Consider the following 12,259-nt stretch of genomic DNA (forward strand, 5'->3'; position numbering starts at 1 on the left):
TATTTAATTATTCAATCACTGATCAGACGGTTCAGTGGTGCGGTGAGTCGGGTTGCCCTCTCACAGCTCCAGGGTCTCCAGTTGATATGAAGAATCTCTTTTATTGTCCATGTGGATTTTCTACACTAAAAATGCAGAATGGTATACTGACTACACTGAATTGCACCTAGGTGTGAACAAAGATGTCACTGTGTGTATGTATCCATGTCTCATACTCAGTGGAAAAGCTCTGGTTTTACATCAACTTTGATCAGGATAGAGCGATAATTGAAGAAGAATTAATAACTGATGAGTCATCTATGGACATATATCATAAGTCTACTGTGATCTACCCATTTGCTGACATATTTTCTGTGTGATCACCAAAATCTTTCATTTGTTCACTCTTGCTTGTAGTCTGCCTACAGCTTGACAAGTGATGTTATTTATTGGAACTTTTCAGCTTATGAACCTTCCTTTTACAGGCAGATCTGTGATTGACAGCTGCTCTTTCTTCTGATTAAATTTCAGCCAAACATCCTTCGAGTGCATCGATCCCATATGCTCATTCTTTATGTGAAAACACTCCCTTTTAATGTTGAGGGCTAGAAATGGCCAGCATCTAAAGCATGAATGTTGAAATGTGGTGAAAGGTAGAGATAATTATTATTATTATTTAACCTTTCTCTTTCATCTTTCTTCATTCATGATTGTACATTTTCGTGGATAACGTCTACGAGCAAACTGTCAAGCCTTACACTAAACTGACAATCGGACAGACTTTTCCTGACCTTTAAAATTGTCTAGTGCAGAAATATAAGAGTGGGTGAAATGTTACTGAGGGATGTCCAGCCGAAAAATCCCTAATAGCATACTTTTCACACTGCTTGGTACCCAAGGTTCATTTGAGATGGTTATAAAGCATAATAAGGGTTTCGTTAGCTTCTTAATGGTACAATTCATTGTCCTTTCCTTTTGGGTAATGGTGACACTTTTTCACTATTCAGAGTGAATGCTAAGGAGGTGTGTGTAATGACTGTAAGAGCTAGCTCATGAAATGTGGGGGATGGGGATAAGGGCTACGTATTTAATCAAAGCGGCCGAGAAAAGGGGCAGGTCTGCTTGGTGTAAGGATGTCCAGTCCTCCAAGGTCAATGTGAAGATTATCAGAGGGAGAAAACATGGTAATGAGCTGAACTCCTCCTATTAACTATTCATTATAGCAGAGGAGGGAAGACAGGGGCAAGAAGAGGTTTGAACCTGTGCACACAGCTGTAGCTCCAGGGTGGCATACAGTATTTTGGAGTGTGTGTTTGTGTGTGTAATGTGGGGTCAGATATATTCCTATATTGCAGTGAGGCACAGCTATAGGCATGTCTACTGAGAAATTTAATTATGTTTACTGAAACTGTCTATAGAAATTTAGTGCTGTCAGTATTATATTTGGTCTTATTTGCCTCTTTGTTTGGTCAGAGTTTACTCTGGCTTTTTAATTGAAATGACAAAATACTCAGTGGTGTTTTGTGTATTTTAGGTGCAGAAGTAAAGAGCACTGTGAAGTAGGGGGTTGGAGTGACATAAGGACCAATGAGTGCAAGAAACACAAACATAGCTTTAGGGGTACAATAGAATTGTGTATGTGTGAAGGGGAATTTGCTGTTTTGGAAAAAACATACACACACACACACACACACACACACACACACACACACACACACACACACACACACACACACACACACTTGGAGAAATACTAAGACATCTTCTTACAGAGCTTTCTCCCACTGTTAAGAGGTGTGCTGGAGGATTCCTAGATTGTACAGGTGATGCAGCCCACATGCCCCAATAGAATAAGAGGCAGGTTTCAAATGGGTATGTGTGTGTGTTGTGTGTTTGTGTAAGTGTAGGAGGGATGAGAGGGTGGGACAGAGATATCAGAAAGGACTCGCCCAGATAGCCCAAGCACGCTGCTCCAGGTTGCCATGGTAACACCTAACGGATGAATGAATGACATCATGGCGACTAGGAGGTGAGAGAGTGTGAAATTGATTTGGTGGAGAAAAGCGTAGGCGTACGAAGACGCACGTTTTTCTTCATCACTCGTGCACGCTCTCGCTCTCACTCTCTCTCTCTCTCTCTCTCTCTCTCTCTCTCTCACACAATCTCTCTCTGCCTCTCTCCCTCTTGCTGGCTCTACCCTCCTTGCTTCACACTCTCTTTCTCCCCTTCTGAAGACGGGATCTCTGGTATGTAACACTCTTTTTTTTGTTGTTCCTTCTGGTGTAATTTCAAATGTGTTTTTTTTTTCAGGTAGAGTGCATTGCTGATACCTGTTTGATATTTTTAGGGGTCTTGAGATCTGAGTGCTCATTGATGTTGACTTGCATAATTTGAGCATGAATGAGTGTATGGGAGGGAAAAAAAAGAGAGGGTGAAAGTAAGTGTGTGCATGCATATTCGTTCGTTTATTGCTAAACACTCACGTGAGGGTGTTTGCATAAGTGTGTGTGTGTTTACGTGTGCAGGAATCCAAGTACGAGCAATTCAGTTTTGCTTCTGACGTGCCATTTTACTCTGTTTTTCCTTTCCTATTCTGCCATCAGTCTCAGCATGTTAACAGTCTGTCCAAGGTCGCTGACATGATGCTGACAAATGGATGCCTAGTCACTGCCTGCAATTGTGAGATTACGTCTCTAATATCCATCTGGACTTGAACCAAGTGAAACCCCCACTATGGTGGTGGCCACATGCTTATTTTGTGTTGTGTGATATACATGTACAGGTGTGGCTCTGTGCTTTCTGTTTACTCGCACTGTGGTAGATAAATCACTTGAAGGGAAACTCGCCACCTTCCCACATATCATTTAACAGTGTGTAGAATTGGGGTGTCAGTGTATTGTGCAGTCTATGGAAACATATCTGCGTGCGTGAGCGTCTGTGTGTGTGTGTTGCTTGAAATTATGGCGGCCCAATTTGCATCCTCCGTCAATTAAATGTTCGGTGTTAAATCAGGGAAGTGCTTTTTCCAATAGATGGTAATGCCCCATATGTAAGGGATGTCAAATCAACCTGGTGACCTTTTGCAGAGTTTATACACAAAAGGAGGTGAAAGGTCACAGAGTGCTGTGTTGTTTTCAATCGAAGCTTGGTGCAAAACATGCGTGTGATGGTCTGCGTGCTCGCAGCACATACTCATGCTGCATTTCCACAAATATATCAATTTATTTGCATTTCTACTTCATATGAGCAGGATTTAACTTCAGTGTAATCAATTATTCATCGGCTCATTATGCATGTGGGTTCAATTATCTGCTCATTTAAATCTATACAGATTGTCTCCAGCACATTCAATACAATTGAAGTTTGAGTGAAACAGTCTGATGATGGACAAACTGAACTGATCTCCCATGAGCGATGTTTTCGGATTTGGTTTAATGTGATGTGCTTTATTCATTATGGAGGGGTATGTGGGTATTTCTGAGACTTGTCCGTTTTGGAAAACTGAGACAGAATAATGAATAACTAATGAGCTGGAAATGAGGATGTAGCTGCTGATTGAGCAGAGTGAGGTTTCACTTTGCTAAATCTGGCTGCGTGTGGTGCCTGACTGTTAATGTGAAGACATTGCCCCCATCAGGTGGTTTTATAGAATCGCAATTTTGCTTTCTATTTTTGCACTTCTCCTGTATGTGTCCCTCTCTCTCTCTCTCTCTCTCTCTCTCTCTCTCTCTCTCTCTCTCTCTCACACACACACACACACACACATAAACATGCAGTACAGGAGGGAGTATTCCACCAAGAAAATGGGTTGCTTAGACACAGTATTGTTTACACCACAGAAGATATAACAAGTGTGTGTGTGTGTGTGTGTGTGTGTGTGTGTGTGTGTGTGTGTGTGTGTGCGCGCGCGCATGCATGTGTTATAATCAGATCATCTGGTGTGCACGTCTGTGTTCAGATCCCTCTTTCCTTGTATGTTCTGTCTCTGGGGAGAAATGTACTGCCACCAAATGGCTCATCTGTGGGGGGTTTTTTTTGAAGTGAGAGAAAAAAAGATCTAGGCCTCCCTGACTCTAGGGATATGTGTGTATGTGCAGGTATCTGTCCTGTTTTGAGACAGGATAGGAAAAACGATGTTTGAGACCATCTTTGGGTTATAACATACACATGGAGAGGCACATTTGAACAGTTCTGCTGCTGAGCATAATTATGTTTTGCTGTATCGCTATTTACTAATTAAAGTGACACATTTCAAGGAACAAGATAAGTAAGATATAAAGTAAAACTTTTTTTAGCAAATATCTAGAAAAAAAAATTCAAGCATTAGGCACTTTATATATTCTTGTTTCAGGATTGTTTTGAAGATTGTGTTCGGTTTTATGTTCATGCATTATTTTTTTTTTTATATATCAACATGCACATAAAACACGCTCACGCATCTAAACTAAAGGATTTAGAGTTGACGATTCCCCTTTAAGCATGTGTTTGGTTCTGGAGAGAAATGAGAGACAAAGCCAGGAGGAAACTCACACAGATATGGGGAGAATATATGAAACTTCGAACACACACCTAAGCTCAAATCTAAACACAGGACTGTGACATGAGCAATAGGGCTCTTGCTTTGGAAAATAATACATCAAACATCAAATGAATTAAAATTTTTCAAAGTGTGTATATTTTCATAGATGTTCCAGATAATTATTTTGAGAAGCTGAATTATCTGAAGTTTCCTTCTGTACCAAACTTCTTTAAAACATAAAATTTTTTATTGTGTGGTATTCATTTATTATGATTTCCATCCAATAATATTTCCATCACCTTATTATTAATGGTGGTCTAAAAGTACAAAAAAAACCCTTTCTGTTTACATGTGTATTAAAGTTGAAAGATATTATTTAAATAGTTTTTACTTCTTTGTTTGTTTTTGCGGGAATAATCCTGCAGATTGCAGGATCAGAATATATGCTTTCTTTTTTATTTTGAACAGAAATATCTGTGAAAAATTAACCTGTGATTTTTATATACTGCCTGTGCTTGAGGGAGTAAAATACTCAATAGTCATTTAGTATCTTGGCCAAAATCTACTAGAGGTCAGTTGTCTCTGGCTCTGTCGTGCTCTGTGACTGTGCTGTGGCAGGTCTCCTGAACAGCTCGCTTGTCCAACAGCTGAGTGTGTGAGGGCAGTGTTTGGGAATGTGGTGAGTGCAGTTGGAACAGCTGTCAGTGTGTGCTCACACTCTCCTCACTGTGCATGAGAGATACAGGAACTAGTAAGAGTGATGTGTTACAGGACGCACCCTGTAACCCTGTAAGGCGTCATTCGTAAGGTAAGCCAAGGGGACAAGTCTGTTAAGAGCTTATTTATCTTGCTGTTGAGTGTTTGTTCAAATGTTTTATGCAAATACACTCATTCTTCCATTTTGTGTTGTGTTATTAAATAAAGAGGTGAGCTTAGTGAAGTACATTTTGGACAATTTTATTCAGCGAGGAAAGCAGAGAGATGTATATTAAATATATAAATCTAAACTCTCTCTCTCTCTCTCTCTCTCTCTTTCTTCCTCTAGCCCTCTGGCTATAGCAGTTAATGGGCTATATTAATCACTGATCTTTTGGAGTGATTTTCCTTGTGGCAAATGTAATAGTTCGGAGCCTCAGAGTCAGGAAAACAAAACAAAGACGACAGACAGAAACTTTCTTTGCTTCACTTCATCATTGGTCAAAATGTGAGGGCTAAAATGCAATCCACCAACAGCTTAACCAAAAAAAATAAGTAGCTGAGACCTGCATTGTATGATGGCATAATAAAATGAATAAGAATGATATTTGGGAAAAGTGTTATGCAATTAAGAACTGTATTTGTGGTGCTGCAAAATAGCATTTTAGTCCAGCGTTCTTTACATAAACATAAACAGTTACTCGTTACTTCATTGTTGATTACTTACACCAAAAAGTAATGCGTTACTGTTAAAAGTAACTTTTTAGTTACTTTTTTAAAGAACCTTCTTTAATGTTTCCATTAATGCATTTTTATGCGTTATGGTCTACAAACACAAAACTGACTTAATCACAAAGTAATTTTTAAACACTATTTCATTTAAGTCAGACCAGCACAAACTGAATATATCACAAGGATTTCTGAAATAAATAACAAAACAAGCTGAATAATATATGCAGAATCAAAAACTAAAGTGGCTTCTGCTGTTGTGTTGAGCTCTTAAAAATGTTCCTTTCACAGCTAAAGTATGAAAACTATCAACAATGTAGAACAGAACACCGGGTTAGCTTCTAGCTACTAGCTCCTCAGGCATGGAGGTCCTGGAGGAGCTTCGACAGATTGGAGGTGCTGTTTATCGCAGTAGATACGAGCTTCAAACCAGAAAGACACAGCTTACATTTGACTTAAAGGTTTTTGTCTTTATACTTAACTAAAGTGAAATAATGAGCATATTTCCATTTTGAGAAACTCGTCTTGCTCTCGCCTCGACTCGCCATTACTGCCGCACAGACCTGAATAAACGGAGACGCGCCCACAGCACGTCTTCTTCGTGTTTACAGTGGTTCAATCACCAATCCTACAATGCGACACTGCTGTAAACAGGTTAGGCTGTCGTCTACACTTCAGCCCAAATGAATTCATTTATAAAAGTAACGGGTAACGCACCATACGGTAACAGTAACGAAGTTACTTTATTTTAAAAAGTAACGGGTAACGCACCATATGGTAACGGTAACGAAGTTACTTTATTTAAAAAAGTAACGCGTTACAGTATTAGTTACTGTCAAAAGTAACGCGTTACGCATTACCCAACACTGCTTATGGTTTTGTCTTTTGCTTGTTTTATGTCCTTTCTTCTGTTTTTGGATGAGAGAGGTCAATCTATTAGTAAACATATCTATTTACACTTTTCCATTGTCCTTTAAATGTATTTTGTGGGAAAAGTATGATCGATCGATTAATTTCAACATACTAATGAGCTTTTCACATTGTGTAAATACAAGACCCAACTGTCACAGATAGGCCGGGAAACCCTGTAGTTTAAGCTATAAAGAAATTGCCTCATCTTTTTCCAAAAAAATTTCTTAGGACTATTGGGTTATAGCTCTGAAAGCACAAGCAAACCAGCCATTTCTGCTCAGGAACACAGAAGCTTCAGCTCCACAGATTTACTAAAATACTTCAAAAATCTAACAAAAAAGGAGGAAATGTGAAACTGTGCACAGTGGATTGTAAGAAAAATAATTAAAATCTTAGTTTGAGTAACAGTAACATTAAAATTCCCATTTTACATGATAGTAATATACAGGGACGTTTCTAGCCTTTTTGGCACCCTAGGCAAGATTCCTATTGTCACCCCCAATGGCTCTGCTCTCACACCACAATGCTCCACTCCATCCCCACACTGTACACATCATTTACAGCCTTCTCTAAAAAAGATTAAACACATTAATTAATCTTTGCAAAATTAGTATGTAAGCATATACTGTGTATTAAACTTCAGCAGAAAACCAGGTACAAGTAAATAATTTAAAAGGTCGAGGGAGGGCGAGGGTGGCAGCAAGGCAGGGGGCGCTGATTGGCCCCAGCTGGTTGCACCCTAGACGACCGCCTAGTTTATCTATGCCTTGAAACTGTGCTGGTACTATAGTAAAATCTTTCAGTGGGTTTATATCTATATTAAAATTATTTTTTTTCCAAGCCCAGGAAAAGTTAGTTTGTTTGCTTGGAAATGTCCTTTTCATTCCTTTTATAAGGAATTGTGAAAGAAACAGAGTTGTGCTGAAAATCTAGGGATGTCTACAACGTTCACATTTTTTGTTTACTTCCCATGACTGGGAGCCAAACGTTTATTTGAATTAGGGGAATTTACACACTCCTAAGACAATGCATCAACATTTTTCTCTCTTTGTGCTTCTAGTAACTGAGCAAAACTGATTTACTTTAGCCTCCAGGTTCTCTGGGCTTTAGTGGTTCGTTTTTCATGGTTTATATGAAACAGCTCTTCTACTCCCTCTGTTCTTTTTTATGGTTTGTAATTCTTACTCTCACATACACACACATGCACATACACACAGTGATGGGATGTTTCAGAAGGTCTGAGTTATGCTGAGTGATCACAGTAACCTGTGTAATCACATCACTGGCTGCCTGGTGAGTTGGGAAGTGGGTGTGTCCGAGTGTAGTGCTAGGCTTGTCCGCATCTTAGCTCGGTGAACTGCTAATGGTTCTTTTTTTTTACTGGTATCTCTGATGCACCATTGGACTTTCAAGGAAGTCTGGGACTTATGTATGGGATGAGCATGAGTGTCAAGGGGTGATGCTAAATTAGATTCTATCAATCTGTCTGTCTGTCTGTCTGACTGTCTCTCTCTCTCTCTCTCTCTCTCTCTCTCTCTCTCTCTCTCTATATATATATATATATATATATATATATATATATATATATATATATATATAACCACGACACTCAACATTTCATTTGGAGCTGAACTAAGAGTAACTTGGAGTAAAACATAGTTTGTACTAATAAATTACATTAAAAATGTGAAAAACTATTTTAATATTGTGTTATTCATTTAAAGTGGTAAAAAAACATTTATGACAAGTAATTCACACTTTTTGTTAAGTTTACAGTACAGTACATGTACAATTCCCCTTCCATCAAAAGGAACCATCAAAAGGCGAGAGAGTCAAATTTTTGTTACTCACGAGGGGTCCGTTAGGAGAAACATATTGTTAAGAGAGGTCAAAGAAGAATGGCATTTTCTTTTCACAACTGTGGTGAGCAGAATAGCTTTTTGGTCCCTTAAGTTGCGGAACCTTGAGGCAGATCAGATTAGATTCCACCCCTGTTAACCAAGAACAGACATCTGGCTCTCTAGTGTCAGACATTGTTTCTCAACCTGAGTACACACTGTCGTGCATATTATAACACACTTCATTAGCTAATCAGCTAATCAGAGTACAGACATTGTAAAACATGTACTGGGAACTCAAACTAAAAATTGTGCAAAGCAGGAAGTTGTTGGTAACGGTTGGAAATATGTGAGCTAGGATGTTTCACACCCACTCATTTGTAGATTTAATAATAATATCAAAACAGCTTGGTTGCCTTGCAGTTGTTATAGTGTTGTGTTGTAGTGCTGTTTCAACACAAATAAAATTACTTACTTGGCACTGCATACTAAATATTTGAGGAATATTTAAACATTTCATATCTGTGAGAGTAGTTGTATTTTGGTTGGGTGGTATGTGTGTGTGTGTGTGTGTGTGTGTGTGTGTGTGTGTGTGTGTGTGTGTCAGAACTAAATATCCTAACTATGAAGGAAAACCAGCAAAAACTAAAGTAACCTGTCAAGTGTTTATTTTTTAAATAAAATTGTGTTTTTCAGGGTTTCTTTTAGGTGGTACAAAAATTTGTACATATTAACATTGTTACATACACACAATTGCAATAAGAATAGTTTTATTTTTTCTACATATAATGTTAATGCACAAATACTACATACCTGTACTGTATATTATGTGTTACATACAAGCAATATATGATGAATGTTAAACATTTATAAATGGGGGAGAGAGAGAGAGAGAGAGAGAGAGAGAGAGAATAATAGAGATTATACAGAACCATTGTCACAGCTGGCATGCGCTTCTCTGCATTACTCAGAATAGCAGAGTAGCCTTTGGGGTGATTACTAAAAATAACTCTGCTCCCTCTTTACCTCTGCTAGCTGCATAAAAGCCATCACTAAATGCCAGGGAAATACACTCTTATCTCATTATTTCTTGTAGATTTCTACAATTGTTTCTACAGTTCCTACAAATGTTTATCTTCATAATTTACATTCTAGATCTAATGCACTTTTTGCATGGTTTTATTAAAAGATAATGCATATTAAAAATGTATGAATTGCATTTGAATATGGAGAAAGAACCAGTGAAATGAATGTGTATCAAAATGTAGAAAACGTACAGGACACCTAAAGGATACAGTTTTGCCTGGCAACAAACGATGATAGAAAAATAGCAAAGACGTTCAAGTTATGACACAATATTTTTAAGCACTTTTCAAACACCATATTCCACATTAAGCTCCCATTTGCTGCTATAATTAACTCCACACTTCTGGGAAGATGTACCACTAGATATTGTTGTGTGGTTTAGGAGATCTGTGCTATACTGGTACTGATAAAGGGAGGAGACCTGGGGTTCAGTCAGTGTTCCAATTCATCCCAAAGGTATTCTGTATAGCAGGCCACTCAAGATCTTCTTCTCCAAACCATGTAAACCATATATTCATAAAGAGTGCATTGTGCACATGGTCATTGTCATACTGGAACAGGACTGGGTCTTTAAGTGAAGGGAATATTTTATACTACTGCATCCAAAGACATCCTATACAACAGTTTGTATAACATGATAACAGTTTGGGGAAGAACCTTCTCTGGATATGGCTGAAAAAGTATATATTAGTTACATTAGTTCTGGATGCAAGTTCTGTCTTGAGCACAGTCTAATTTATTATCCTTTCCATAGTAATAAAGTACACAGGGCTTGTATGGCAGGTGTTTTAAGACATTAAATGTGACTATAAATTGTAAAACAATTAACTTTAATAAGCTGTCTTTACTTATTAGCTATGAATTAATGCCTTATTTGTGACCCTGCTGCCCTTTAAAATGGCCTTCATGTGAATCATAAACAGATAAATGAAAGCGACAATTTGTTAACTGGTACAGTGCTGGATCTTGAACTGATTGTTTGTCTGTAATGTGCACTGTGTCTAACAGGAGTCATTTGAGTAATGAGAAGTGACATCTTCAAGTGAGCCCTGGGGAAGTATGAAGTGGATGGCTAGTGTTATTAATGACCAGAAGATGACCTTTTTTATCTGTGAAGCTATTTTTTCATTATGTTAAAAGGAGTAATAAATGTCTACAGCAGTTGTGTTCCAGGTGTTTGTAGTGCTGGTTATGCACATACACATTATTTTCTATGAATTAATAAACAAAAAACACCCCACAATGTCCCTTCTAAAGTTTTAAATATATATATATATATATATATATATATATATATATATATATATATATATATATATATATATATATATAAGTAATTCATACTTTTGTTACGCTTACAGTACAGTACATGTACAATTCTCCTTGTACTATATATATATATATATATATATATATATATATATATATATATATATATATATATAGTACAGTATTTATATTTTTTTATTCTGTTTAAATGTTTCAATATTCAGATGTCCAAATTTTGAAAATTGACCACTGTTGCTACAGTACATATTCATTTCTAAGCCCCTTACATTAATACCCTTATATGTGTTTCTATAAAGACAATCACATACTGTATAAGTCATTCTCAGAAAAGATTTGTATCCTTGTTTTCATGCTGACATTTAGCAAACAATAAATTAAATTAAGTTCATAATGCCATCGTTCATCTTTTCCTCTTGTACAGGCCAGTCTCATCTATCTATAAAGAGTCCTTTTTCTTTTCTTTTACTTAAAGCATGGAAAAACATGTAGCAGGGATGTAAAAAGATGATGTCACTATAAGATAAGATATTCCTTTATTTGTCCCACAGTGGGGAAATTTCTTTGTTACAGCAGCAAAGAAAAAAATAAAAGCAAATATATAAAAGAATAGACACATACTATAGTATACAGTATATACACAACACAATGTATAAAACAGTATTAATTTTGCTTCGGTGACAGCAAATTTACTTTTCGACCTTTCAACCTTCCAAGACAGTCTCCAGAGGCTGAAACTGGGACATGATCTGACAACTCTGCCTCTCCTGCTTTACTCCAAGTGTGTGTGTGTGTGTGTGTGTGTGTGTGTGTGTGGGTGGGTGTGTGTGTATGTGTGTGTGTGTGGGTGGGTGGGCGTGTGTTTGGTGCTTATAGCTGCAGGAGGTCTGGTAGTAGTACAGGTTGAGGCATGGGGAGTTTGACTTCCTGCAGTGATCCAGAGTGGTTGTTGACGATATCTAAGGCATGACCTTAAAGACCACATGTAAAGGGTAAAGTATAATGTTCACTGACATTCCCGTATCCAGTATTATCTTGTCTTCTCTTGATCTCCTTCTTTCATCTATTTTCCTGACTTGTCTTTTTCATTGCCTTAAATGTTAGATGATAATTAGACAAGTGCATTTTCTGTCCCTCAGCACCTACTATTGTCCCCTCTACTTTCTACTGTATAGCATTTTCAATTTGTATCTTTATCATTTTATGTATGTAC

The 12,259-nt window shown here is 37.5% G+C and overlaps 1 protein-coding gene across 3 annotated transcripts in view; it reads left to right on the plus strand.

Moving 5' to 3' along the window:
- The window catches only part of myo16 (myosin XVI), a 137,611-nt gene that overhangs the window by 10,184 nt on the left and 115,168 nt on the right, over window positions 1–12,259 (plus strand). Inside the window, exon 1 of one of the 3 annotated variants that reach the window (XM_046845158.1) lies at window positions 2,111–2,225. The exons of the other annotated variants lie outside the window; for them this stretch is intronic. The gene's annotated coding sequence lies outside the window, so the exon portion shown is untranslated. Of the gene's footprint in view, window positions 1–2,110; window positions 2,226–12,259 lie in introns of those variants that run through there. 3 annotated transcript variants of the gene reach the window in all.

The sequence above is a fragment of the Silurus meridionalis genome, chromosome 3, assembly GCF_014805685.1.
Source record: "Silurus meridionalis isolate SWU-2019-XX chromosome 3, ASM1480568v1, whole genome shotgun sequence".
Lineage (NCBI taxonomy): Eukaryota > Metazoa > Chordata > Actinopteri > Siluriformes > Siluridae > Silurus > Silurus meridionalis.